General features: G+C 35.5%; 1 protein-coding gene and 1 long non-coding RNA gene across 8 annotated transcripts in view; one reads left to right on the top strand and one right to left on the bottom strand.

The window, feature by feature from the left end:
• The window catches only part of CEP128 (centrosomal protein 128), a 636,715-nt gene that overhangs the window by 93,580 nt on the left and 516,411 nt on the right, over window positions 1-26,724 (bottom strand). The gene's annotated exons all lie outside the window — the stretch shown is intronic.
• LOC134737298 (uncharacterized) overlaps window positions 11,042-26,724 on the top strand; it is a 59,062-nt gene continuing 43,379 nt past the window's right edge. Inside the window, exon 1 of the long non-coding RNA XR_010122040.1 lies at window positions 11,042-11,143. This is a non-coding gene — a long non-coding RNA (uncharacterized lncRNA). The remainder of the gene's footprint in view (window positions 11,144-26,724) is intronic.

Genomic DNA, 26,724 nt, shown 5'->3' with positions numbered 1-26,724 from the left:
AGGAAGGGGGGCATGAGCCAAGGGATGAAGGAAACCTCTAGAAGCTGGAAAAGGCAAGAAAACAGACTCTTCAAGAGCCTTCAGAGAATAAGGCAGCCCAGCTGACATTTTGATTTTAGCACAGTGAGAACCATTTTGACTCCTGACCTCCAGAGGTATGTTATTTTAAGCCACTAAATTTGTGGTAATTCTTTATAGCATTAATAGAAAACTAACACACCTTAGAACTTTCATTAAGTAATAAACTCAACTCTAAGCAAATTTAAGGGTTCATAACATCTACCCTCAATTCTATCTGGTAATCAAAATGTACTATACATGGTATATGGCATGCCACATTCAATGAAAGCCTTGTGAAGAAACCTGTGATTAGGTAGGAACAGTGAAGAGGAGGTCTTTCATGGCAAAACTTGAATGTAACATGTCATAAGCTGTGACTCCAAAATTGTTAGTTTCCTCAGTGAAAGAGTCATGCACACCTGCGTTTAGCTCCTCAAAAGTTTCTTAGTGAGTTGCTTAAAATTATCCCCACTTCTGCACCTATGCTGGAGTGTAATTATGTAGACCAAGCTATAAAGTTTAGTCATCCTTATAAAAGGCATGTGCTGATACTAACATTCAAGGTACAGTTTTGTATGTAATCCCCCAAGGGTAAGAATCGTTTACCACTATATCCTCAGTGCCTGGCAAATACTATTTCTCTAAGTATTTTTAAAATAATGACAACATCTATAAGAAACTAGTTAATAACTGTCTGACATGCAATATGATGTCATTTACCAGAATGTAGATGCCAATAAATTAGTTTAATATTATACCTTATTTAATTTCTTTCTGGACTGAATTTGAAAATTCAGGTAACAAGCATTTTACAATTCTCCTTCACACCGTGGAAAAGAATGAGAATTCAGGAATTTGCTTCACATATAAAGAGCAAGTCCAGAAAGATACCCAGTGAGTAGGCAGTAATGAGACACAAGAATGATCACCTGCAGCATGGCTTAGAGTAAATCTGTGTTGTACTGAAACAAGCATATGAATCCTCACAGAACTGGGTATTCATTTTGAAATGGCAAGCATGTGTTTACACACCTGAAAATTTCCAAATTTTGATGAGACATAACTCTTGAAGAACCTATGTGAATCCAAAAGAAGATAATTATAAGGAAATCCACATGAAGATACTTCATAGAGTTCTAAAAACCAAAGGCAAAGAACAAGTCTTGAAAACAGTCAGACAGAAACAACATTTTACTTATAGGGAGAAACAATTAGAATAATAATGAAATTCTCATTAGAAACCACAGAGACCATTAAAAAAGTCACATTTTTAAAAAATGCTAAAAAACAAAACTGACAACCCAGAATCCTGTATCTAGTGAAAATACCATTTAGGAATAAAGGTGAAGGCAAGACATTCCTAGGAAGAAAAATTAAGATAATTTATTGTCAGCAGACCTATCCTAAAGAACGACTAAAAGAAATTCTCTAAAAAGAAGGGACATGATAAGAGAAGGAATTTTAGAAGAGGAGAAAAAAAAGAAAGAACACAAACAAAAATACAGGTACATACAATAGATATCTTTTGAATTTTCTAGACTATGTTTGATGGTTGAAGCAAAAATTGTAACAATATCTTACGTGCTCCCAAAAGTACTTAGAGGGAACATTTAAGACTAACAGCGGATCTCTTGGCAGAAACCCTACAAGCCAGAAGAAAGTGGGGGCCAATATTCAACATTCTTAAAGAAAATAATTTTCCACCCAGAATTTCATATCCAGCCAAACTAAGCTTATAAATGAAGGAGAAATAAAATCCTTTACAGACAAATGCTGAGAGATTTTGTCACCACTAGGCCAGTCTTGCAAGAGCTCCTGAAGGAAGCACTAAATATAGAAAGGAAAAACCAGTACCAGCCACTGCAAAAACATACCAAATTGTAAAGACCATCGACACTAGGAAGAAACTGCATCAACTAACAGGCAAAATAACCAGCTAGCATCATAATGACAGGATCAAATTCACACATAACAATATTAACCTTAAATGTAAATGTAAACCTAAATGTCCCAATTAAAAGACACAGACTGGAAAATTGGATAAAGAGTCAAGACCCATTGGTGTGCTGTATTCAAGAGACCCAACTCATGTACAAAGACACACGTAGGCTCAAAATAAAGGGATGGAGATATATTTACCAAGCAAATGGAAAGAAAAAAAAAGCAGGGGTTGCAATCTGACAAAACAGACTTTAAACCAACAAAGATCAAAAAAGACAAAGAAGGGCATTACATAATGGTAAGGGAATCAATGCAACAAGGGCTAACTATCCTAATTATATATGCACCCAATATAGGAGCACCCAGATCCATGAAGCAAATTCTTAGAGACCTACAAAGAGACATAGACTCCCACACAACAATAGTGGGAGACTTTAACACCCCACTATCAATATTAGACAGATCAACAGATAGAAAATTAACAAGGATATTCAGAACTTGAACTCAGCTCCGGACCAAGCAGAACTTACAGACATCTACAGAACTCTCCACCCCAAATCAACAGAATGTACATTCTTCTTAGTACCACATCTCACTTATTCTAAAACTGACCACATAATTGGAAGTAAAACACTCCTCAGCAAATGCAAAATAATGGAAATCATAACAAACAGTGTCTCAAACCACAGTGCCATCAAATTACAACTCAGGATTAAGAAACTCACTCAAAACCATACAACTACATGGAAACTAAACAACTTGCTCCTGCATGACTACTGGATAAATAATGAAATTAAGGCAGAAATAAAGATGCTCTTTGAAACCAATGAGAACAAAGACACAACATACCAGAATCTCTGGGTCACATTCAAAGCAGTGTGTACAGGGAAATTTATAGCACTAAATGCCCACAGGGGAAAGCAGGAAAGATCTAAAATTGACACCCTAATACCACAATTAAAAGAAGTTGAGAAGCCAGAGCAAAGAAATTCAAAAGCTAGCAGAAGACAAGAAATAACTAAGATCAGAGCAGAACTGAAGCAGATAGAGACACGAAAAACCCTTCAAAAAAATCAATGAATAAAGGAGCTGGTTTTATGAAAATATTAACAAAATAGATAGACCACTATCCAGATTAATAAGGTAGAAAAGAGAGAAGAATCAAATAGACACAATAAAAAATGGTGAAGGGGATATCACCACTGATCCCACAGAAATACAAACTACCATCAGACAATACTATAAACACCTCTACACAAATAAACTAGAAAATCTACAAGAAATGGATAAATTCCTGGACACACACACCCTCCCAAGACTAAACTAGGAAAAAGTCGAATCTCTGAATAGGCCAATAACAAGTTCTCAAATTGAGGCAGTAATAGCCTACCAACCAAAAAAAGCCCAGGACCAGATGGATTCACAGCCGAATTCTACCAGAGGTACAAAGAGGAGCTGGTACCATTCCTTCTGAACTATTCCAAACAATAGAAAAAGAAGGAATCCTCCCTAACTTATTTTATGAGGCCAGCACCCTCCTGATATGAAAACCAGGTGGAGACACAACAAAAAAAGAAAATTTCAGGCCAATATCCCTGATGAACATTGCAAAAATCCTAAATAAAATACTGGCAAACCGAATCCAGCAGCACATCAATAAGCTTATCCATAATGATCAAGTCATCTTCATCCTTGGGATGCAAGGCTGGTTCAGCATACACAAATCAATAAATGTAATCATCATGTAAATAGAACCAACGACAAAAGCTACATGATTATCTCAATAGATGCAGAAAAGGCCTTCGATAAAATTCAACAGCGCTTCATGCTAAAAACTCTCAATAAACTAGGTATTGAGGGAACGTATCTGAAAATAATAAGAACTACTTATGACAAACCCACAGCCAATATCACACTGAATGGGCAAAAACTGGAAGCATTCCCTTTGAAAACCAGCACAAGACAAGGATGCCCTCTCACACCACTCCTATTCAACATAGTATTGGAAGTTCTGGCCAGGGCAATCAGGCAAGAGAATACCAGAAATAAATGGTATTCAAACAGGAAGAGAGGAAGTCCCAGCTACTCAGGTGGCTGAGGCAGGAGAATGGCGTGAACCCACGAGGTGGAGCTTGCAGTGAGCCCAGATCGTACCACTGCACTTGCACTCCAGCCGGGGTGACAGAGCGAGACTCCATCTCAAAAAAAAAAAAAGAAAACCCCGTCATCTCAGCCCCAAATCTCCTTAAGTTGATAAGTAACTTCAGCAAAGTCTCAGGATACAAAATCAATGTGCAAAAATCACAAGCATTCCTATACACCAATAACAGACAAACAGAGAGCCAAATCATGAGAGAACTCTCATTCACAATTGCTACAAAGAGAATAAAATATCTAGGAATACAACTTACAAGGGATGTGAAGGACCTCTTCAAGGAGAACTACAAACCACTGCTCAAGGAAATAAGAGAGGACACAAACAAATGGAGAAACATTCCATGCTCATGAAAAGGAAGAATCAATATTGTGAAAATGGCCATACTGCCCAAAGAAATTTATAGATTCAATGCTATCCCCATCATGCTACCATTGACTTTCTTCACAGAATTAGAAAAAACTACTTTAAATTTCATATGGAACCAAAATATAGCCCATATAGCCAAGACAATCCTAAGCAAAAAGAAAAAAGTGGGAGGCATCATGCTACCTGACTTCAAACTATACTACAAGCCTACATTAACCAAAACAACATGGTGCTGGTACCAACACAGATATATAGACCAGTGGAACAGAACAGAGGCCTCAGAAATAACTCCACACATCTACAACCATCTGACCTTTGACAAACTGGACAAAAACAGGCAATGGGGAAAGGATTCCCTATTTAATAAATGGTGTTGGGGTAACTGGCTAGCCATATGCAGAAAACTGAAACTGGACCCCTTCCTTACACATTATACAAAAATTAATTCAAGATGAATTAAAGACTTAAACATAAGACCTAAAACCATAAAAACCCTAGAAGAAAACCTAGGCAATACCATTCAGGACATAGGCATGGGCAAAGACTTCATGACTAAAACACCAAAAGCAATGGCAACAAAAGCCAAAATTGACAAATGGGATCTAATTAAACTAAAGAGCTTCTGCATAGCAAAAGAAACTACCATCAGAGTGAACAGGCAACCTACAGAATGGGAGAACATTTTTGCAATCTCTCCATCTGACAAAGGGCTAGTATCCAGAATCTACAAGGAACTTAAAACAAATTTACAAGAAAAAAAACAAACAACCCCATCAAAAAGTGGGCGAAGGATATGAACAGACACTTCTCAAAGGAAGACATCTATGCGGCCAACAAACACGTGAAAAACAGCTCATCATCACTGGTCATTAGAGAAATGCAAATCAAAACCACGATTAGATACCATCTCACACCAGTTAGAATGGCAGTCATTAAAAAGTCAGGAAACAACAGATCCTGGAGAGGATGTGGAGAAATAGGAACACTTTTACACTGTTGGTGGGAGTGTAAATTAGTTCAACCATTGTGGAAGACAGTGTGGCAATTCCTCAAGGATCTAGAACCAGAAATATCATTTGACCCAGCAATCCCATTACTGGGTATAAATTCAAAGGATTATAAATCACTCTACTGTTAAAACACATGCACACATGTGTTTATTGCAGCACTATTCACAATAGCAAAGACTTGGAACCAACCCAAATGCCCATCAATGATAGACTAGATAAAGAAAATGTGGCACATACACACATAGAATACTATGCAGCCATAAAAACGATGAGTTCATGTCTTTGCCGGGACATGGATGAAGCGGGAAACCATCATTCTCAGCAAACTAACACAGGAATGGAAAACCAAACACCGTGTGTTCTCACTCATAAGTGGGAGTTGAACAATGAGACCACACGGACACAAAGAGGGGAACATCACATACTGGGGCCTGTCAGGGGATGGGGAGACTAGGGGAAGGATAGCATTAGGAGAAATAACTAATGTAGATGACGGGTTGATGGGTGCAGCAAACCACCATGGCACCTGTATACCTACGTAACAATCCTGCATATTCTTCACATGTATCCCAGAATTTAAAGAACAATTTAAAAAAATTAATAAACAGGAAGGGTAAAAAAATATAAACAGAGAAAGTTTCTATGTTTCAATTTGATGATATTGTGATATCACATAGACTGTGATAAGCCAGGTGTATATAATACCCAGAGGAACTACTGAAAGCTTACACAAAGAGTTTTACTCAAAAACACATGATAAATCAAAATGTAATTCTAAAGACTATTCAAATAACCCAAAGGAAGGAAGGTATATTAGTCTGTTCTCACACTGCTAATAAATACATACCTGAGACAGGGTAATTTATAAAGAAAGCGGTTTAATGAACTCACAGTTCCACATGGCTGGGGAGGCCTCACATTCATGGCAGAAGGCAAGGAGGAGCAAAGTCACGTCTTACACGGCGGCAGGCAAGAGAGCTTGTGTAGGGGAACTCCCCTTATAAAACCATCAGATCTCATGAGACTTATTCACTATCACCAGATCAGCATCGGAAAGACCTGCCCCCATGATTTAATTATCTCTCACCATGTCCCTCTCAGGACAAATGGAAATTATGGAAGCTACAATTCAACGTGAGATTTGGGTGGGGACAGAGCCAAACCATATCAGCAGGGAAAAAAAAAGAGGCAGGGGAGAGGAAATACAGAACATAGAGAGAGAAAAAAAAGGCAGACTTAAATCCTAACACACCAATAATTATATTATATAAAAATGGTTTAAATATACCAATTAAAAGACAGAGACCATTAGAGTGAATTAAAGAACATGCCCCGATGTTAGGCTATCTACAGAAAACTCACCTAAAGTGTAATGATATAGGTATTATATCATGAAAGTAAAAATAAATCATGCAAATATTAGATCAAATTCAAAATTACAGTTGGAAATCTCAATATTACTCCCTCAAAAATTGACAGAAAAACAATATAAAACCATCAAGAATATGTAGAGGCATAAATATAACAAAAAAAAAACCTATAAATAGTTAGAAACTAAATAAATCCTTCTATATAATCCATGAGTCAAAGAAAAGTTCTCAAGGGAGATTTAGAAACACCAGGAATTGGATACAAATGAAAACAGCTAGGTACAGTGGCTCATGCCTGTGATCCCAGAGGTTTGGGAGGCTGAGGCAAGAGGATGACTTGAGCCCAGAAGGTTGAGACCAGCCTGGGCAACACAGTGAGATCCCTTCTCTATAAAAATATGTAAAAATGATTAGCTGGGTGTAGTGGCTTGCACCTATAGTCCTAGCTACTTGGGAGGCTCAGGCAGAAGGATCACCTGAGCCCAGGAGTTGGTGGCTATGATCCTCAGTGAGCTGGTTGGGCCATTGCACTCTAGTCTGAGTAACAGTGAGACACTGTCACCAAAAAAAAAAAAAAAAAAAAGAAAATATCACAAAAATATCACATATCAAAATTTGTAGGACAAAGCTGATGCAGTTCAGAGGGGAAACTTTATGAAACTAAATGCATGCATCTGAAAAGAGGAAAAGTCTCAAATGAATACTCTATGCTCCCACCTCAAGAACCTTAAAAAAAAAAACCAGCAAGCAGAAGTAATAAAGATAAGAACAAAAATCAATGAAATTGAGAACAGGAAACAATAGAGAACAAGGGGGAAAAGTCAATGAAACAATGAGCTGGTTCCTTACATAGTTCAATAAAATTGACAAACCTTTACCAAGATTGACAGAGAAGGAGAGAGGGGGCAGGGAACAAGGGAGGGTGAAGAGAAAACACAATGACCAGCATTAGGAATGAAGATATTCCTATAGGTCCTGCTGATATGAGAAGGATTTTAAGGGAAAACTGCAAACAACTTTACAAACATAAATTTGATAATTTGGAAGATATGGAACACAAAGTACCATAACTTACCCAATGTAAAATACCTAATTTAAATAGCCTTGTAACTATTTAGAACAACAGATGTGTAATTTTAAAATTTGCAGAACAAAAATCTCTAGGTCTGATGGTTTCAATAACAACTTTTACCAAATGTTTAAAGAAGAATTGGTACCAGTTTATACAATTTCTTTCAGAAAACAGAAGAAAATGAAATATTTCCTATTTATTTTATTTAGCCTATTTCAATGATACCAAAAACAACAGACAATTGTCCCTCAAAAAAAAGGAAGAAAGAAAAAAACTGCAGCTTTCTCCTGAGCATAGAAAAAAACATCTTTTTTAAATAATTAGCAAACAGAATTTAGCAACTTATAACAAGAACTATGTAACGTGACCACATTGCATTTATTCTAGGGATACAAAGTTGGTTCAGTATTTGAAAATCAATGTAATCCATCATCTTAACAGGCTGAAGATAAAAAAAATCACAGGATCATATCAATCAATGAATAACAAGTATTTGACAAAATTCATTGACCATTTATGATAAAAATAAACTCAGAAAAAAATCAGAGTTTATTATCAGAAAAAGGAATTAGAAGGGAATTCCTCAGCTACAAAAAAAAAAAAAAAAAAATCCTATGGCTAGCATTATACTAAATAGTGAAAGACTGAAATGTTTTCCACTTCAGATGAAAAATAAGACAATATCTACTCTCACAATTCTTATTCATCGTAGTTCCGGGAAGTTCTATAATACAATGAAGAAAAGAAAATAAAGGCATAGAGATGGGAAGCAAAGAAAAAAAGTGTCTGTATCTGCAGATAGTATGGTTGTCATCATTAAAAAAAATCCCAAGGAATCTACAAAACAAAACAACAATAAAACCCCACCTCAAACAACCAGTAAGTGAGTTCAGCAAGGTCACAAAATATAAGATAAACATACAAAAATCTATTATATTTCTACATATTAGGAGTGAACGTGTAGACATCAAAATTAAAAATTATTATACCATTTAAAATCACTCCATTTGAAAAGACTCAAAAATGAAATATTTAAGTATAAATTTAAAAAACATGTAAAGAATTTGTTTGCAGAAAACAAAACACTGTCATGAAAGAAATTAAAGGAGACATAAACAAATTATAAGACACTGTATTCATGGATTGGAAGACTCACATAGAAAAGACGTCAGTTCTCTCCAAATTAATATGCAAGTTCCACACAATTTCTATCAAAATACCAGCAATAATTTTTTGTAGCTAACAACAAGATTATTCTTTTTTTTTTTTTTGAGACGGAGTCTTGCTCTGTCCCCCAGGCTGGAGTGCAATGGGGGGATCTCCGCTCACTTCAAGCTCCGCCCCCTGGGTTCACGCCATTCTCCTGTCTCAGACTCCCAAGTATCTGGGACTGCAGGCACCCGCCACAACGCCCGGCTAATTTTTTGTATATTTAGTAGAGACGAGGTTTCACCGTGTTAGCCAGGATGGTCTTGATCTCCTGACCTCGTGATCCACCCGCCTCGGCCTCCCAAAGTGCTAGGATTACAGGCTTGAGCCACCGTGCCCGGCCAACAAGATTATTCTTAAATCTATATGGAAAGGAAAAGGAACTCAAATAAGTAAAACAATTTTTAAAAATTAAGAATAAATTAGAAGAAATAAGTATACCCAATTTCTAGACTTATTATGGCATCAGAGTATCAAGACTGTGGTTTTGGTGGAGGGATATGCTCCTAGGTCAATAGAACGGAATAGAAAAGTAATTGAACGGAATAGAAAACCCAAATTATAGAAATGGAGAACAGATCAGTGATTGCCAGGGTTTAAGAATGGAATGAGGGTGGAAGAGAAGTGGATGTGGCTATAAAACACAGAAAAACATGGTAGACCTTCATGTTGATGGAAATGTTCTCTATCTTGACAATATCAATACCCTGGTTGTGATAATGTACAATTATTTTATGATTTTATAAGATATTTCCACTGAAGGAGAATAGGTAAAAGGATCTTTATGTATTATATGATCTCTCTTATTATTTCTTACTTCATGTGAATCTACCAATAACCTCACAAGTTTAATTTAAAAATTCAGAAGTATTTTAGGCACAATGACAGATAATGGGTCTTAAATTTTAATTGGTTAATTAATTACTCTTTGAGGTTAACACCTCAACACTTGCCCTTCCTTGTGCAGTTCACTGCAACTACCCAGGTACAGAGTCATATTCTTTTTTTTTCTTTTTTTTTTGAGACCGAGTCTCACTCTGTCGCCCAGGCTGGAGTGCAGTGGTGCAATCTCTGCTCACTGCAAGCTCCGCCTCCCGGGTTCAAGCCATTCTCCTGCCTCAGCCCCCTGAGTAGCTGGGATGACAGGCGCCCACCACCACCCCCGGCTAATTTTTTTGTATTTTTTAGTAGAGACGGGGTTTCACCATGTTAGCCAGGATGGTCTCAATCTCCTGACCTCGTGATCTGCCCCCCTTGGCCTCCCAAAGTGCTGGGATTACAGGCATGAGCCACCTTGCCCGGCTGAGTCATATTCTTTTTTCTAGACTACTGCAGTTATCCCTATTTCTAAAGCAAAGTATATAGTTAGACACTGTACTACTGTACTACTTTAAAAAAGAGAGAAAAAAAAAACCTGTTCACACTAGAAAGCCCTGATGTTAGAATTAATACTCAAACGCCTTATTTATTTTAAATATGTACCTAAAGGAAATCATACCCAAAAAGCTGCGGAAAAGTATGAGAATGATTTCTTGCAAAATAGAGAATTTTAATAAAGAGATCTAAAAAGTAACCAAGTAGAAATAATGGATTGAAAAGTAGAGAAACTGAAATTTAAAAATAATTAAAGGGGCTCAGTAGCAGATTTGAGCAGGCAGAAGAAAAAGCCTGAAGATATTTGTGTTTTCTTTCACATACCATGAAATATAGAGGTAGGAGCTACAGGGGCAGAGCAGAGGCTCTATGATGTCATCAGCACCCCAGATTCATTCTTTTTTGTTATCATGTCATCCTCAGAAGACAAGAGACTGAAGAAAAATGAACAGAGACTTAGAGAGCAGTGGGACACCTTGAAGTATACCAACAAACGCAAAACGACGCTCCCATAAGGAGAGGAAAAAGAAAGTGGGGAGGAAAAATATTTGAAAAGATAATTCCCAAAGGAATTATTTGAAAGGTAAAAATCCCCAAATTTGATTAAAAACATTAATTTGCATAACTGATAAGTTCAATGAACTGCAAATAGGATAAATTCAAAGACATTCACACCTAGATACATCATAATCAAATTCTCAAAAGCTACAGAAAATCTTGAAAGCAGTGAGAGAGAAGTGACTTATCACATAGAAGGGTTTTGTATCAGAAATCAAGGCTAGAAGGCAGTGGATTACATATGCGAAGGGATAAACAGAAAAAAGAGAGAGAAAAGAAACTGTCTGTGAAGAACTTTATATGCAGCAAAACTGTCATTCAAAATCACAGAGATATTAAGACATTCCCAGGGTCTTTCACGGTGAAATGAAAGTACAGTAGACAATAAGTCCACACAAATAAATAAATAGTACCAGTAAAGGTAACTATGTAGATAAATATTTTAAAAACAGTATAAATGTATTTTTTCTTTGCTTATTTTAGATATTTACAAATATCTAAACTTATTTTAGATATTTACAAATATCTAAACTTATTTTAGATATTTACAAATATCTAAACTTATTTTAGATATTTACAAATATCTAAACATGGCCAAAAATGTATTTTTTTCTTTGTAACTCCTTTTATTTCCCTACCTGATTTACAAGCCAAATATTTAAAGCAATAATTATAAGTCTGAGTTGATAAATATACAGCATATGATATAATCTGTATCACAATAACAATACAAAGGAAATGTAAGGTAATAGAGTTACGGAAGAGCAAAAAAACTGTATGCTATTGAAATTAACTTGATATTAATCCAAACTAGAATTTTATACATGAAGAAGAAAACTGAAGAATATACATGAAGAAGATTATACATGAAGAAGAAAAATCATTAAGGCAATCCTAGGGCAATCATTAAGAAAAAACTCAAAAATAAAAAAAAAGACAATAGTATGCTGGGAAATCTCTATTAAATATTTACATACTTAATATCTAAATATGTATTTAACAAAAGAGAAGGCAATTATAAAGAAATTGAGGGAAAAAAGACATAAAACAAATACAAACAACTAGCAAAATGGCAGATGTGTTTCCTTGTAAGTATGTAAGTCGTGCATTGCTTAATGATAGGGATGTGTTCGGAGAAGTGTGGTGTTCTGAGAAATGTGGTGTTCTGAGAAATGTGGTGTTCTGAGAAATGCATTTTTAGGCAATTTCCTCATTTTGCAAACATCGTAGAGCAGGGGTGTCCAATCTTTTGGCTTCCCTGGGCCACACTGGAAGAAGAATTTTCGTGGGCCACACATAAAATTAACACTAATGACAGCTGAAACAAAACAAAAATCACAAAAAAATCTCATAATGTTTTAAGAAACTTTACAAATTTTGGAGGGACCACATTCAAAGACGTCCTGGGCCACAGGTTGGACAAGATTGTCATAGAGTATATTTACACAAACCCAGATGGTATAGCCTACTGTACAACTAGGCTATATAGTATAGCCTATTGTTTCTAGGCAACGAACATGTTTGTACAGGACGTTACTGTACAGCATGTTACTATATTGAATACCATAAGCAAATGTAACACAATGGTAAGCATTTGTATATTTACAAATATCTAAACATAGACAAGATAATGCATTGTGCTATGACATTATGATGGCTATGACATCACTAGGCAATAGAAATTTTTCAACTCTATTATTACCTTATGGGAACACTGTCATATATGCAGTCCGTCATTAACCAAAATGTTCTTAAGTGGCACATGACTGTAATTATATTAAATATAAACTCTCCAATTAAAAAGTGGAGATTGGCAGATTTATAAATGCATATAATTCAACTTTATGCTCTCTACAAGAGAAATAGTTTAGATATAAAGACAAAAGTAGGTTAAAAAAGGATGAAAGCAGTAACCAAAGAGAGCTAGAACAGTTATACTAATATCAAACAATAGAGACTTTTAGACAAAATTTGTTCTGAGACAAAGGACATAAAATAATAAAAGGGTCAATCAATCAAGACTATATAACAATTATAAGTATATATGCAAATAACAACAGTCTCAAAATACATGACAGAAAAATGGACAGAATTGAGGGTAAAGAATACAACAATAATAGTTGGAGACTGTAACAATACCCCACCTTCAATAATACCCAACTTTCACATAGGATAGAACAAATAAACATTTGAAGAACGATCAGCAAGGAATGAGAAGGCCTGAACAACAGTCTAAACCAACCAGACCTAATAGTCATCTATCGAACACTTTACTCAGCAACAGCAGAATACACATTGTCCCCAAAGGCATACATTCTCCAAGACAGACCATATGATAGGCCATAAATAATGTCTAAATAAATTAAAAGGAGGCTGGGTGTGGTGGCTTATGCTTGTAATCCCAGCACTTTGGGAGGCTGAGGCAGGTGGATCACAAGGTCAGGAGATTGAGACCATCCTGGCTAACACCGTGAAACTCCGTCTCTACTAAAAATACAAAAAAAATTAGCCAGGCGTGGTGGCATGCACCTGTAGTCCCAGCTACTCAGGAGGCTGAGGCAGGAGAATTGCTTGAACTGGGAGGCAGAGGTTGCAGTAAGCCGAGATCGCGCCACTGCATTCCAGCCTGGGTGATAGAGCAAGACTCTGTCTCAAAAAATAAAAATAAAATAAAATAAATTAAAAGGAATGAAATTATACAAAATATGTCCTCAACACAACAAAATGATTTTAGAAAGTAGTAACAGAAGGAAATTTGGGGAATTCACAAATGCATAGAAATTAAAAAACATACTCCTAAAAATCCTATGGTCAAAGAAGAAATCAAAAGTGAAATTAGATCATACTTTGAGAAAAATGAAAACAAAAACACGACATACTAAAATGTATGGGATACAGTGTGCTTATTAAGGAGGACCAGAAACTTCACTTTCCAACGGGCTTTTAAACTTAATGGGAGGAAGCAATTCTGCCATTTCTGAATGAGGCCTTTCATTTGTCCTGGCTCTGGAGTGTGGCCTCAGCAAATGAGACAATGGCCTTTCTGGCCAGCAGCATTATTCATGATAGCTGAAAGATGGAAACAACCCAACTGTCCATCAAATGATGAATAGATAAACAAAATGTGGTATTTCCATACTATATTGTATCATTTTATGATATGAAACGGTCAGAACAGGCAAATCCATAGAGACAAAAAGTAGATTTGTGGTTGCCAGAGGCTGGAGGGAGGGATATGGGAGTAACTGTTAATAGTTATGAGGTTTCTTTCAGGGCTGATAAAAATGTTCTGGAATTAGATAGTGATAGCTGCATGACCTTGTGAATGAATACACTAAAATGTACACTTTAAAAAGCTGAATTTTATTTTATGTAAATCCTATCTCAGTTTATTTAGAAAACATGGGAAGACCACTATTCCTTTTATAAATGGAATACAGAGCATGGACTCTGGGATCAGTCAGATGGGTCTACAATCTTGTCCATCTACTCCTCCTTCTTCCACTCTAAAATAGACACAATTAATAGCAATCTCTCAATTAATCACAATTTTCATCATTATTATTTCATCATGCCTGTAAAAAGATACTGCAATTATTATCAATTATGAATATAAATTATATGTTGGTGATTAGAGAGCCCTGCTTGCCAAGAGAGAAAATAATTGAGTAGAATCCCATACTGCTAGGATAAAGACCATCAATATTCTCTCAGGTGTTGTATTCTGTTCCAAAAAGTGAGATTCTATAGTAATATTGCTTCTCCCTCCCCATACCTTGTAAAGCGGAAATTAAGTCCTTTCTTGCTAATTTGAGTATTTAGGAATCAATTCAGTGAAATGTTGTAAAACGATGAAGCTTTTGTTACATCTCAAAATGAATGTTACAGGTAAAAACAAAAAGTTATTACTAAAACTTTCAAAACAGCAATATTTTCTAGTTCTATACATTCTACTTCTAAAACATCTCCTGAAATTCTCCCCCAAATTATTATAACAGCATCCTGTTGGTGTTTCCTACCAATGTTTCCCTTACAGTGCCCAGAGTCATGAATCTAAAACAGATATGCTCACGTCCCTCTTTGTTCAAAGACATTCTCTGACTTTGAACTGCTTACAGAAATAGATTCCACCTGTGTTGATACAAGTGATTGACTGGTCATGGTTTGCTGAAGTGTATATGGTCAAGTATTCTAGGGATATGCCTGAGCTGAATGAAAAGACGTTCTTGAATTCAGTTTTAATATCCTCGATGGATACGGGAATAGAGGAGAAGAAAGAAATGTGGCTAGTATTTCCCATGCTGAGATAAAGGTCAAACTCCTTAGCATATGCTTTATAAAGGATCTGTCAACAAATTTACTTCCAAGAGTATTATCTTCTGTTATCATTGCAACATCTCCTAGCATTATCTGCAAAGTCCTTCCTGGCCTTCACTACGTAGACACTATCTAACATTATTCGAATCTCAGCTTAAAACGTACCCTCGGTTAGCTTTTACAAACCATCCCGTGCCCAAACACCACTCATATTCCTGGAGATACTGCTGCTGCTTCTATGTTTCCAGATCGCTTTGTCCCTACTTTTATTATAGTATTTATTCTATTATAGTTCATTGTTATGCATTTGGATCTACCACTATATTCAAACTCTTTGGTAAGTACCATGTTCAGGAGATTCTAGTTCAGAATATTGTATATACATTTTCTGAAAGGTTAGGACTTCTGTTTCAAAAGTAGTTATCTTCTGGCAAAAGTCAGAAGACTCTAGACAGATCTGAAATTCAGATTAAGTTGACAATTAAGACAAAAAAGACAAAACTCATGGCTACCCAAACCAGTCAGTAATACTCTAGTTTCTGGACAAGTTTCTACCAAGCCCATTCAAAGTATGCAATATGGTGAAAAACTATCAGAATGGAAGTCAGGAGACCTGGGTTCTCGTTCTTTCTCTGCTATTAGTTAGCTAAGTAGATTTTCAAAGATGGAAACTTAATCTTTCTTGGCCATAACGATCATATCAATAAAAAGTGAGGTTCTATTATTTGCTAAATTATTGCAAAGATCTCCGTAGCTCTGAAATTTTAGGCACTGTATTTTTGTAGGTTGCTGCATGGTCTCTAAGTGTTAGTTGTTGTCTCTTAGTTGAATGGCTCAATGTGTATGAGTAATAATTATTCAGAATTAATATGTATAACAATTATCTCCCTAAAACTTTTTAGGAATCCAAACAGATTCTTAGTTTAAATAGTTATTCTCATTGTTAGGACTGTTTATAGATACTAAAGACATGTGACAAATTCATTCTGGTTCACCTCGAATATCTGTTTTCTTTTACACCCAGGATAAATACACTTTAGATAATTGCAAATCTTCCCTTTTTGTTCTTCAAGTCCTCACAATTACAGTAATTCTTCTATATCTTCTTATTCAGACTCTTTTTAAATTCCAAGAACAAATTAAATTACTCTATCATCTGGAAGTAGAAAAAAGAACCAAGTGGATTTTTTCACAAATGGATTATATAACATGAATATTTTCATTTGTCAGATCATTTTCTTTCCTGTCAGTGTCAAGGCAAAAAAAGGCCAAGAATGTCTTCCAAAAGACAGTTTTTCCCCAAACCAGACATCAGACAGACCTTCCAAAGGGCAGGCAAGCATACTAAATCCAGTTCATGAATATGAAGGTTTGGGATTTTAGTGGTTTTAGTCCCTTTCTATTAATGAGAAGTAAAAATGTGTGTCTCATTTAAACAGAAGGGATTCAAAAACTACCCAACTGGTAATAGAAAAATAACAGTAAACCAAAACAGTTTCCAATAAAATATTATAGTATAAAATTAAAAAAAATATTTTTTATTTTATTTTTTATTATAATTTTACCTTTATAAACTATGAAAATTTTTAAATTACTGTTTTCTTTGGTGTTATGTTCCAATAGCAAATAGTTTTCATGGATAATCTCACGGGTCATTGCTTCTTTTAATTAGTAGCTTTTGCTAAACATAAAAAAATCCTCAAGTAATTTTTAACACTGATTACAACTGCCTAGTCCATTAACAAATTGTCATATTAACACTGGCCACATTGTACAGCCTATCTTTAAAGGCTACTTGTTTCATTTTCATAGATTTTAATTAACTTTTCCTTTCCTATTAGAGCTGATCATTAAGCAGCAACAAAGGCATTTTGCCTTTTTTGCATCTGGATATGCAGATTTTGACTGAAAAAGAGATCTGGAAAATGCAAAAAATATAGATACCAAATTAGATGGTGGAGAGACTTGTAGATAGAATCAAAGAAGCCAGGCTCTGTAAACACTACCAGCACATTGATTGACTCAATTTCATGTTGCCACAATACTTCTGGAAGTCTGTAAAATTTCCATCAACAGCTTCTCTTATTTGCATTAGCTGGGAACAGTACATATAATCATAACTGACAGGCTAGAGGGAGTTTAGGCTTATGAAACAGAGAAAGGAAAGGAAAGTGCTCATTGTTTAGATTCCCTAAAGTAGAAAATGTTATCTTTGTTTAGGAAACAGAATGTACTGTAATTGCAGTCTAATCCCTAAGGTTTAGGAAGGTCTACAAGTTTAGAACAGACCTCAAAGGTTCTCTCAAACAATGACCTCTTTTCTCAACACTTTCATATGTGTGCGTGTGTGTAGACAGCAGAAAAGCCTGGATCCTGAAAACCATGTTATATCATATATAGGTAATATATATAATATCTGCTCAAATATCACTCTATCCGAAAGGACTTCCCTGATCTAAAATGATCTAACACAAGACACATACTCTTCCCTTTCATTATTACTCTCTAAACTCTTGCCTTGTTTTGACACACACATATACACATATATATACATACATGTACATATATTTTCATACATATATTTATATAACACATATATGATACACATATACATATATGTACATATGTGTGCATCGAATATATGTGTTATATAAATATATATATGAAAATGAGCTACATGTGTTTATCTTTAGAGAAAGCCTTTGATATTGTTGTTAAATGTGTTATGTACATATTTACATAAATCTATATCTATATAGGCATATCTAAAGACAAATACATGTAACTCATTTTCAAAATAAGTATGTACTCTAAATAGGTATAAATTGATAAAGACTGAAGCTACATAATAAATATGACCAATTAGTGGGTAACCAAAATACACAAAAAAAGAGAGAGGAAGGAGATGGAGTGAGAAACAAAAGCGAATGTAAAATTAATAAGAAGAATTCAAAAGAAAATATAGGCTGAATTCCAAGAGAAAGACCCCTTTTGGACACAATTTATAACCCTTCATCTTTCAAGGGAAGACTTTAAAGTGTTCACATGCACAAAGCTGGACTGACCATCTACCCTAGGTGTGTTCCAATAAATGTAAAGTCTTGCAAGTTCCTTCACCAAGTTCTACATGGATCAAGATACTGTTAATCTTCCAGAGAAGCGTTCTGCAACTTAACATTGTTGGACATAGTTCCAAAAAGCTTTCGGGAACTTCAGAGTAAGAACACTTAGGTCTAGTATGGCAGGAGCAGGCAAGTTTGAAAAGAAAGGAAGACTCATTCACAGGCCTAGCTTCTTCTCAAATTTACCGCTAGAAAAGGCTATGGAGCATCAACTAACTTTTTAACTAATAGACTTTCAACACCATTGCTTTTTATAGATTATACAATAGCTTCCCCCACCTCTCCTAAAGTCGATTTCACTTTTAAGTCCTACCCTCAGATATCCAACCAACGTTTCCACACCACCAGTAGTACTCTCTCTGCTGTCACCTATTACAACTCTCCTCCGCGCAGTCTCAGCTCCAGTCCTGCTGGCTTTCTGCTCTTCAAAGAGCCTGTCATTAACATCGCCTCTGGGCCTTTGCTGCGACTAGTTCTTCTGCCTAGAACACACTTTTCATTCAATCCTTCACTTCATTTATGTAATCTGCTCAAAGGCCATCTATCAGAAAGGACTTCCTTGATCTAAAACGATGCAAAGTCAGCACCAGCACCCACGTGTACCTTCTACCTTACTCTGCTTTGATTTTCTTCATAGTACTTTTTGACATGAAGAACATTATCTATATATTTGTTTAATTGTTTTGTCTTTTCACCTCCACTAGGATGTAAGCACCATAATGTTGCTGAGATACTTGTCCACGAACTAAATATCTCAGGCACCTAGAAAAGTGCTGGGCACTGGCCGGGCGCCGTGGCTCACGCCTGTAATCCCAGCACTTTGGGAGGCTGAGGCGGGCGGATCACGAGGTCAGGAGATCGAGACCATCCTGGCTAACACAGTGAAACCCCATCTCTACTAAAAATACAAAAAATTAGCCAGGCGTGGTGGCAGGCGCCTGTGGTCGCAGCTACTCGGGAGGCTGAGGCAGGAGAATGGCGTGAACCCAGGAGGCGGAGCTTGCAGTGAGCGGAGATCGTACCACTGCACTCCAGCCTGGGCAAGAAAGCGAGACTCCGCCTCAAAAAAAAAAAAAAAAAAAAAGAAAAGAAAAGTGCTGGGCACATAGGAAGTGCTCAGTAATACATGTTGAATAAACGACTCAAATTCTATTCTTCCTGCTAATGTAAAATTGAACTTTATACAACACAGACAACATCTCATTTTACACCCTTACTGTCCTCTAACACCAAGCTAGTCCTGCTTAAAATCAATCATTTCCCATTGCTTTTAGACTATAACCTACATTCCCAGCAGGACCCAAAAAGCTTTTCATGGATTAAACTCTGTTTAATTTTCCAGTCTCACCTTTCACCATCCTTTTCCATATTCTAAATTCTGATCATACTAAACTATTTGCAGCTCTGAAATGTATCACGCTCTCTTGAACCTCTAAGTCTACGTCTGTTTCTTCTGCCTGGAATGCCCTGCCTACCCTGTTTACTCTGGCTAACTCTTACTTGTCCTTCAGGATCCAGCAAAGCTTTCCCATGTGGGGTTAGATACTGTTAGTAACTGCTCTCACAGTCAGTACCCTGTGCCTTGCTTTAACACAACACTGTCACACTATTTCTAAAAATAATAATGGTTTTCTTATTTACCTGATCTCCCTCCCCTATTAATTGAGAGCTCTTTGGGAAGCACCAGGCATCTCTTTGCACTTATTCAGCACAGTACCTGGAACCAGTAAACACTTAATAAATATTGACTATAGGAATGCATATTAAAAATGTATATTGAAGATTGAAGTATATTACATTTTTTTGAGATTTGAGAGATTTCTGAACCATGAATTGGACTATTAGAGACATACTAATGATACTGCAAAGACTAAGATTATAAATTTCTACAGTAGAGCTTTCATTTTCAGTAAGCCACATAATCAAATATTTGTTATATGTAATTTCAAATATAAAGCTGAGATATTTTAAACTCAGTAAAAGCATTTGGATAAGTAAATATTATGTAATTGGGAAGGGCTAGGCATGACTCATTTTTTTTTTTCCAAAAAAGTAACCTTGGTTAATATTTCAAGATTTGCCTATAAACTGAGCCTTCTTGTCTGTGACTGACTTTGAACCTTTTAAAACCAAAACATAAAGTTAGATATCTTGAACTTTACTGCATATATATAAGGAATTTTATATTAAGATGTGAACTTAGGGATCCCATTATTATGGTTCCCTCTGGCCACCAACCCCATCCACTGGGTATTTGGGTGTCCATTTTCTCACATGGTGATGGATTTGCACTTTGCTTCATCAGGTCTCCCTTGGGCCAAGAACACATTTTAGCCATAATTATTGGAGCAGTCTGTGGCAGTGGAAAACCAAAGTTAACTGAACCACATGGAAATAAAACCCATGTCATTGGTGTCATTACCAGTACACCCTAACCAACAGAGTTAACCTCAATGTAAACAGCAGGCAAAAATAGCAAAACACTCCATCTTTTGGAGAAATCAGTCCGTTTGGAAAGAATGCAATAAGAAGGAAACACCTGAACTCATTTTTTTTTGGACTAAAAGGAGATACAAGTATTGATTTCTTTCTTTAAAAATTATATATGTATGTGAGTCAAAAAAAAAAAATCAAACAGTTGGAAAAAAAAATGTCCACCGTGAAAAACACTCTTCACTCTCCAGTACTCAACACTGACTGCCCATCTCTCAGGTACCCTCAAGAGTCAACCTCTATTACCACTGTCTAAATTTTAGTTCCATCTCAGTGTACTTGTTTATGATTATGCTATGTGTGTGTGCATGCATGCAGTCATCTCCCTTTCTTTTAACAAATGGTAGCAAGTTATATACCCGTTTTTAAAAATAATATATAAAACTTTCATCTGAAATTTATTCTGCTGAAAGCAGCACAGTATGAATCATACTTTATCTTTTTTTTCCCAAATAAATGTCTATTGGTCAAAACCATTTATAGAATTATCAATCTTTCCCAAACTTATTTGAAATAAAATCTTACTGGGAACTAAGCTCTGTATATGTTTGAGTATATATCCAGGAATGCTACTGTTTTTATCATCTGTTTGTCTGGTTATTTACTATTATCACTAATTTAAGATTGTTTTATGTTTTCATAACTTAGAAGAGGTATAAACAGTAACATATCATGTAGTAAGTGACATAGATTGCTAAGTGTGGTACTGTTTCATAAATAGTAAAAACTATAATTCATGGGATATTTTCATCAATATTGAACCTTAAATATTAACAAATAATATGAGGATCAAACCTTTGGTTTAACAATCAAGTAAAAAGCATGAACACAATATTGGTATTATATGGGAAAACATATTTTCATTCACTCTTAGTAGGAGCATAAATCAGTACCTTATGGGAGAACATTACACAAACCCTACCAAAATTAACAATCTGTGTACTCTTTGACTTACCAATTCTACTTCTAGGAATTTATTCCACAGCCATACTTTCACTAGTGCAAAATGACTTATGTATGTTATTATTCACTGCAGTGTTAACAGCAAAAACTGAAGGCATCTTAAATTTAAATCAGTAGGGAAACTTGTTAAATATAGTACATTCATACAATGGAGTTTCTACATAGTTATTAAAAAAAACGAGGAAGTTCATTACACATTAATATAGAGAAATCTCCAAGAAATAATAAGTAAAAAGCAAGATATTGAACAGTGGGTGGTATGCCATCATCTACGTAAAAATGAATAGAAAAAAATGCATTCTTATTTACTTATATATGTATAAGTTATTCCTAGAAGGATACATATAAATATAGGAGCATGCAACAGTGCAGCAAAGGAATAGAACTGAGAGTTCTATGTATTTTTCAGTAAATCTTTTAATGTATCATTTTAGTTTTAAATCTTGGGATTAAGGGTAAAACATATTTATTGAGACCTATTATGTTTGAAAACCTGTAAGATGAGGAGTTTTCACTTTTGTTCTAAATTATTCAATTAAGCTTTATTAAACATTCAAAGACTAAAGAGAAAATATTAAGAATCTTACATTGCCATGAATTATTAAAGAAAAAAAAAAGCAAACTAGATACCAGCATCAAATAACAAAAAAAGGCAATTAAAAAAAGAAATCTAAGGTCATTTTGAGTTTGGAATGAGAAAAAACAATTCATGTGCTATAGATTATGGCCAACTTGAAATCAGCAGTAAAATCTAGCAAAAGGTACATCAATGAACTACATAGATAATTCAATTTAACAAAAATGTGTTAAAATATTGTAAATACCACCAATCTTAGATTATGGCTATTTGAAAGTAAAAGAGATAAAAAGGATAGGAGGGAACTCTAGACAGTATCATCACACAAGCCAAAGAAAAGGGTAAGCCTCCAGTATAGGAATGTGGATAGCAGTGTCAAAGGCTACAGAGATCTTCTTAAATTTAAATCAGTAAGATTAAAAATTATAGCTTCACTCCAAGTATTCCCAAAGTTAAATGATAAAGAATATTAAACATGTTAAACATAAGAAAAACCAGTAAATATTGTTCTTAAAAACTTAGATAGGCCGGGTGTGGTGGCTTACACCTGTAATCCCAGTAGTTTGGGAAGCTGAAGAGGGAAGATCATGAGGTCAGGAGTTCGAGATCAGCCTGGCCAACATGGTGAAACCCTGTCACTACTAAAAATACAAAAATAAGCCAGGCGTGGTGGCCCGCTCCTGTAATCCCAGCTACTTAGGAGGCTGAGGCAGGAGAATTGCTTGAATCCAGGAGGCTGAAGTTGCAGTGAGCCAAGATCACACCACTGCACTCCAGCCTAGGTAGCAGAGTGAGACTCTGTCTCAAAAAAAAACAAAACAAAACAAAACAAAAAAACCTTAGATATACAAGTACCCGCTAATAGGATAGTAATGCTGTAATAGTAAAGCATGTATGTAGTACGAGCCACAAAAATGCAGTTTGCCTTTTAATTATTCTGAAACATGGTTTTTTTTGTCAAATATTCTTGATAGATTCAGAGTTCTTTCATTGTCTCTGAAGAAATTATTTTAAAATCATCTCAGAAATCTCAAAGTGATTTGGTAAAGGGGGTGAAAGAGAAATGAATGTAGATAGATACACAATGAAAGGATGAAAATGAAGGATTCTAATTCTATTCTAATATTAGGAATAGTATGAACAAACACAATGATCGTGTTAATCTGATCAACATATTCTTATATAGAGTCCTTGTTTATTCCATTAGATCTTACCAGATCAGAAGATTATAATTCTTATTCACTTGAAAGTACCATGAATTTTCCATTCAAAGTTAACCAGAATTTCAATTCAAGAATATCAAAGGATAATCACATTATTTGAGAGTACATGAATTACTTAATAATACTACACATCTTGGTAACTGAAAGAAAACAGGTGAATCAAAATGCTAGTAATCAAAACTAAACTGAAGAGGGAAAATAGAGTTAGCAATAATATTAGTGAAATTTAAAATAACAACACATTCTGAGTTATAGTTGACAATACTGAATTAAACTGAATCCTCCAGGCTAAACCTCCAATAGGTCCAATTACATTTTAAAGTAATTTCTAAAATCCTTAAAGATCTCAGAAACCAGAAACAGTGTTTTTTTGTTTTGTTTTTGTTTTTGTTTGTTTTTTGTTTTTTTCTTTCATCTCGCTCTGTCACCAGGCTGGAGTGCAGTGGCACTATCTCGGCTCACTGCAACCTCCACCTCCCGGGTTCAAGCAATTCTCCTGCCTCAGCCTCCCAAGTAGCTGCGACTACAGGTGCACACCGCCACACTCAGCTAATTTTTTTTTTTCTGTATTTTAGTAGAGATGGGGTTTCACCATGTTTTCCAGGCTGCTCTTGAACTCCTGAGCTCAGGCAATCCGCCCACCTAGGCCTCCCAAAGTGCTAGGATTACAGGCATGAGCCACCGCGCGTGGCCCATTGCTCTTCCAAAAGTTTAGAAATAAACGTACTTGTTAAGTAATGATGGTTTTGATCTCATAGTTATGTGTAGGACAAATATACAACAACTGCCATCAAAACTCAAACAATGGAGAGCATTTTTTGTTTGTTTGTTTGTTTTGTGAGATGGAGTCTCGCTCTGTCACCCAGGCTGGAGTGCAGTGGCGCGATCTTGGCTCGGTGCAAGCTCCACCTCCTGGGTTCATGCCATTCTCCCGCCTCAGCCTCTCGAGTAGTTGGGACTACAGGCACCTGCCACCATGGCTGGCTAATTTTTTTTTTTTTTGTATTTATGGTAGAGATGTGGTTTCACCATGTTAGCCAGGATGGTCTCGATCTCATGACCTTGTGATCCACCCGCCTTGGCCTCCCAAAGTGCTAGGATTACAGGCGTGACCCACCGCGACTGGCAGGAGAACATTTTTAAAATGTAAAATTTTTTCCAAAATTATTATCCAAATGACGCTTTGTAAGAGATGGCCTTTTCCCCATCTCCCTGTATGTACATATGCTATTTATATTTCTAAATGTAAATTCTAACTTTGATTCTAATTTTGATGAAGACTCATTATGAATTAAGATAGCAAGCTACCAAGAGATAAGACTAGAGTGAAACAAGGGGCAGAAGACAGCAAATAGGGCTTTCGGGAAACAGAGTTCTTTATGATGGGCAGGTTATATGGAAATATAAATATGTCTATTTACTCATCATAATAAGGAAATTGTAAAGGAAGACATTTAATGATTTATGTAAAAAGATAATACCATTTAATAAAGAATAAGTGATTACAAAAATATTTTATGCAAAATTTTGCATAATAAAATTATCTTTTTCTTATTTGACAAGACTAGATTTTTAAATAACAGAGGGGAAAGAGTCAAGGACAAGGAGAATGAGATATAAAAATTAACAAGCAAGATACACAACATATACATAAAATTGGAAGAAAAAAATTGAGGTGGTTAAAAAAGAATGAAAAAAAGGGCACCAACTTCCAAATGATAAAATGGCTTAGAAGTATTACAGCTCATTTTGTTTCACAGAATTATATCATCATTATCATTACCTAACTTCCATATTGTTGAAGCCAGTGGACACTCTTCTATGTGTGTCTTCTTTGGGATCTCTGCAGCATTTGACACTGCTGACTACATTCCTATACTCCAGGCTTACCCCCTTCCTTTGGCTCATATGACAACACTCTCTAGAAGTCCCTTCTATTCTTTTTTATCATTCCTTCTCAGTGTCTTTTGAGAATTCCCCTTCTACGGCTAAATCTCAAATATTACTATTAATATATCTTGGGTTCTGTCCTTTAACTTTTCATTTTAACATCTAGGGTCTCTGTAGATCTGGTTTCAGAATATAATTTGCCTAATTTCTGCTCTCATGTCCTACATCCAACCATACAAAACCCTGTCCCACCCAGGTAGCCCGCTTTATAAGAGTCTATTTTCATAGTGCTGCTCTTTCTTTTCTGAATGTCTTTGTTTGCCCAGATACCTTCTACTAAACCTTTGAAAGTCAAATATACTGTTATCTCCTCTAAATACTTTTTAATAAATCCCTAGTGTACGACGACTTTTCTCTGTGCTTCTCCAGAAATCTGCTCATGTAATAGCATTTATCTTGCTTTGAAATCACTAATTTACATGTCTTCTTTCATACTAGACTATAACTCCAGGTCAGACCACATCTTCTACTTTACCTAAGAATTACAAAACGCATATAGCAAAGGTTATCAAATGTACAGCTCAATGAATTATCACCAAATATATACCTCTGCAACTATTCCCAGAAAGATTACATCTTATTTGACTTTGTATCATCAGTGACTCACATATAATAAACACTTAATAAATACATGATGAATAACAAATGGTATTAACTGGGTTTGGAGTATGTTAATCATTGCAAGAAATCAGCTCAGTGCTATGACCCAAAAACCAGATTTTAGACACCAAGATCAAATATCACTTATAATGGGGAAACTCTATAGTCACACAAACTAGTAACAGTATAGAAATGAAATTTGCAATAAAAAAATATGACATTAAATAACAATCTTGCTAGGAAACCAAAAATATAGAGAGCTTGGCATTAATACCCAGAGAATGATAAGGGTCCACTAGGTGATACTAATTTTGCCAGCAGATGATCCTCTTGGCTAGCCAGTTAACATGAGATGGCCGTA

Source organism: Symphalangus syndactylus, chromosome 8 (assembly GCF_028878055.3).
Source record: "Symphalangus syndactylus isolate Jambi chromosome 8, NHGRI_mSymSyn1-v2.1_pri, whole genome shotgun sequence".
Classification (NCBI taxonomy): domain Eukaryota; kingdom Metazoa; phylum Chordata; class Mammalia; order Primates; family Hylobatidae; genus Symphalangus; species Symphalangus syndactylus.
The sequence above is the reverse complement of the archived record's forward strand: the minus strand, read 5'-3'. Positions and strand labels throughout refer to the sequence as shown.